Below are 4,279 nucleotides of genomic sequence, written 5' to 3'. Positions count from 1 at the left end.
CTGTGGAACAGGAAAAACCACAATATACTGAGGAAGAATTAGAAAGATATGAGAAAAGAGGAGCAAAGATTACTGATAAAGGATGGTTACAGTCTGGGGATGGACAATTAATAACTCCTGGAAGTGCTCAATGGAAAATTCTTAAGGGTTTACACCAGAGTTTTCATTTGGGTGCAGAGAGTACTTACCAGATGGCTTCTCGTTTGCTTGAAGTTAAAAATGTAATGAAAACTTTAAAGAACATTATCAAAAGGTGTGATGTTTGTCAGAAAAATAACTCAAGGACTGAAAAGCTAGCAAAATCTGGATTACAACAAAGTGGAAAGTATCCTGGAGAGGACTGGGAAATTATTTTACTCATATGCCAAAACCTAATGGATATTCTTGCTTACAATTTTGGATGGATACTTTTACTGGATGGATTGAGGCTTTTCTATGTCTTAGTGAAAAAGTTAAGGAGGTTATAAAGATTTTAATCCATGAAATTATCCCCAGGTTTGGACTGCCATAGAGCCTTCAGAGTGACAATAGCTCCACCTTTAAAGCTGCTGTAACCCAGGGGGTGTCTAAAGCTCTAGGAATAGAATATCACTTACACTGTCCCTGGAGACCCCAATCCTCAGGGAAGGTTGAAAAAGCTAATGACATTATCAAAAGACATCTGTGCAAATTAACTCAAGAGATGCAGGACAACTGGATTAAAATCCTACCCATAGCTTTAATGAGGGCTTGAACTGTCCCCAAAAAGGAGGGACTGTCCCCCTTTGAATGTATTTATGAAAGGCCTTTCTTATGCACAGACATTGTTATAGACCTTGAAGCCTTGGAATTAACTAATTATGTAACTCAGCTCTCAGCTTTCCAACAGGCATTAACAGAACTCCAGGAGATGACTCCTGACCCAGCCTCTGAGTCAAGCAAGCCTCTATTTGAGCCAGGAACCGAGGTCCTCATAAAAACATTGGGGTCTGTGGGCCCATCCCTCGAGCCCCTCTGGGAAGGCCCTTACCAGGTTATTATTTCTTCTCCCACAGCTGTCAAAGTGCCAGGAATTGATTCATGGATACATCACACTCGAGTTAAGAGGTGGCACCCTGACCAGAATTAAGTGACTTCATTTTATGTCTTTACTTCCTATGCTCTGACTTTGTACTTTTCAGATGGGCCTGATAATCTATGTGAGTCTACTTATGCTGACTCCAAAAATCCTGAGTCTGCTGTTTGATCCTCAAGACAATGCCTTCCTGTCCTGGGCTCACTCCTATGCAGCATTTCACAATCAGTCTAACTGCTGGGTCTGTGGCACGCTCCCCTCTTCATCAGTGGAAGGTTTCCCGTGGTGGACATCTCCACTTCAAGGAAAAGACTTTCTCCTAGTCTGCAAATACCTTTGACAACAATCATATGTGGTGCCTGTTCTTCATCTGATGACATCTAACAACCCTAAAATGGACTGGTGCAACACATTGTACTTTAACTATGGACATAATGTGACTTTTAATTTTGACTATACATTGTCTTGGTTCAATGACTATTTTGCTACACATAAGGCAAATAGGTCTAGATCTAATGGTTTTTTACCTGATGTTTATCAAATATGGGATGAGGCTATATGGTTAACTACTGAAAAAGGACGTCTAATATCTACTGCCCCTATATGCTGGGAACAAATAGAGCCATCCCCAGAAGTTAGTCAACAACTTAATTATAGTGATTGGAAACACCTGGGATTTTTGCCTCAGGAAATATGCAATGTAATCATTCCCGTGTTTTCCAACCCCAATTCAGGTCCTCTCTTTGTCTGGCCAGGCACTGATTGGGACTGGATATCTCAGTCATGCTGGCTTGTTCCAAATGGGACTTATTGGATATGTGGCTCTTACCTATGGGCATGGCTCCCCCCTGGTTGGATAGGGAGATGCACCCTAGGTCTAGCCTTTACTCACAACTTTATATTTTCAGAGCTTCCAGAAAAGCCTGCTAATTTACCCCACCTTAAAACTCGGTGGGCAAGGTCTGTATTTCCCTGGTATGATTATTTGGCTGCAGTGTTTGTTCCCTCTTTGGGAACTACAGATGTTATGCTACAAGTGGATGCTTTGACTAATTTTACTCAACAGGATTACAAGATTCTCAAAAAGCTATTTCAGCTCTTAATGCTGAACAAGCACAAATTAGAAAGGTGGTTTTACAAAACAGATTAGCTTTAGATATTCTGACAGCTGCGCAAGGAGGAACGTGTGCCATTATTCATGCCCAGTGCTGTACTTATATACCTGATATGAGCACTAATGTTACTCATTTTACTAAACACATGACCAAGATGATTGGAGCTATGGATACTCCTGAAGCCTCAATTGCCTTACTTTGGGAGACGTTAACTACTTCCCCATGGTGGAAAACTATCTTAATTACGATAATTCTGATTGTTCTATTTTTGCTGTTTGCTCCCTGCATCTCTAACTGTGCAATTGGATTTGTTTCTAGTCGCATAAAGGCTTTTAAGTTACAAATGCTTGTCCGAGCTCCTATGAGTGCCACAGCCTCCTCCAACTATTACTTGGGGCCCCTGGATCAGAGACCCTCAATATGAGGGTTAGGAGAATATGCTGCCTCAACAATTTAGGGACCATGCCCCTAAACAGCAGGAAGTAGTTATGGAACAAAAACAACACCCCTTTCCTTTGGCAACATAATTCTCCTAAAAGAAAAGGGGGGAATGAAAGAGTCATTTCCTAGGCAGGTTGATAAGAAGTCTAGGGGTCCCTAAGGAGAGAGGGGTCTGGAATTCTCAAGGAGGAAGAAAGGACAAACTTTTTTTGTCCCTCTACATTCCTTAGGATTATATAACAATAACGTATCCTGCTTGAGGACAGTCTCTGGAAAAAAACCTTCTGGCTAATCCTGTTATCTTAAAGTGTAAATTATGGGAGTAGGTCTAGTGAGGTCTTTACAACCTCCAGACATTCTTTTGATTCACTGTAATAACTAATTAGAGAGTATATAACTCCATGGCTAACACTAGCAAGGGGGTACTCTTTCTGCCCCCTTCTGATGCCTATGTCAGAACCTTTTTCTATCTCCTTTATACTTTAATAAAACTGTATTACACAAAAGCTCTGAGTGATCAAGCCTCGTCTCTGGCCCCGGATTGAATTCTTCTCCTCCAGAGGCCAAGAATCCTGGTGTCTTTGCATGTTCAACAACAACCTTTCAATACTCTAGATGACAACCTCAGGAGTTCATTTTATGTAATTTGTTATATCATCACAAAACTAACCCTTCCCTTACAGGAAGTGACTATTACATGGGCAAGAATCAGAGGAAAGCATGGATTGTACAGCTTTTCTGTTGTTAATAAGAACACTGTTGAAGACTGTTCTAGCATCATATATAATGCTTCATAAGAATGGTAGTCATTGTAATAAGACTGTGCCAGCCTTATAAAGCCTCATTTAATTAAGCATCAACAAGCCTCCATGCAAAGGAAAGTTTTTGCTGATGCAGTAGCCTATAGTCTAATTTCACACCACAACCTGCATTACTAACCTCTCTCCCATTCTGCTTATATCAATTCTAATATCACAGGCTTAATCTTCAAGGATCTGAAGGTCACATGTCCATCTGTCTTGCTGTTGCCATTCCTTTTTGATAAGGCAATTCAAATTTTCTCTCTTTAGATTTACAAGGAGGGGCTGTCGGCACATCTCTTCACTTAGGTTTAATCTCTGCTTTTTCTCTTTAAATTCTCTTTGTGGTTCTTATACTCCTGCTTGACAACCTTGAGGCTGTTTCCAGTGTGTAGCCAAAGGTATGTGAGGATAAAAGCTGACAAAAATAGACTGCAATTACATGTACAACTAGTACCTGGGAAGCTTCACCAAATTTGCTGTCTTAGCACCAATTTTGAGTAAACAAACAAATTTACTGAGAGTCTACCCTTTCCTACCTTTCTATTTGAAGTTCAGTAAACTGACAATTAGGGGCTTCCCAGGTGGTGAAGTGGTAAAGAATCTGCCTGCCAATGCAGGAGCCACAGGAGACGTGGGTTTGATCCCTGGGTCAGGAAGATACCCTGGAGAAGGGAATGGCAAGCCACTCCAGTATTCTTGCCTGGGAAATCCCATGCACAGAGAAGCCTGGTGAGCCACAGTCCATGGGGTCACAGAAAACACACATGCAAACTGATAACTATCTCATCTCTGGATGAACTGAAAAGTTGCAACAGGATTTAGAAAAGAAAGATACTTATCTAGAGGACTTAAAGTGGTCTTGCTTA

This window comes from Cervus canadensis, chromosome X, assembly GCF_019320065.1.
Source record: "Cervus canadensis isolate Bull #8, Minnesota chromosome X, ASM1932006v1, whole genome shotgun sequence".
Taxonomy (NCBI): domain Eukaryota; kingdom Metazoa; phylum Chordata; class Mammalia; order Artiodactyla; family Cervidae; genus Cervus; species Cervus canadensis.
Note: the sequence above shows the minus strand (reverse complement) of the source record.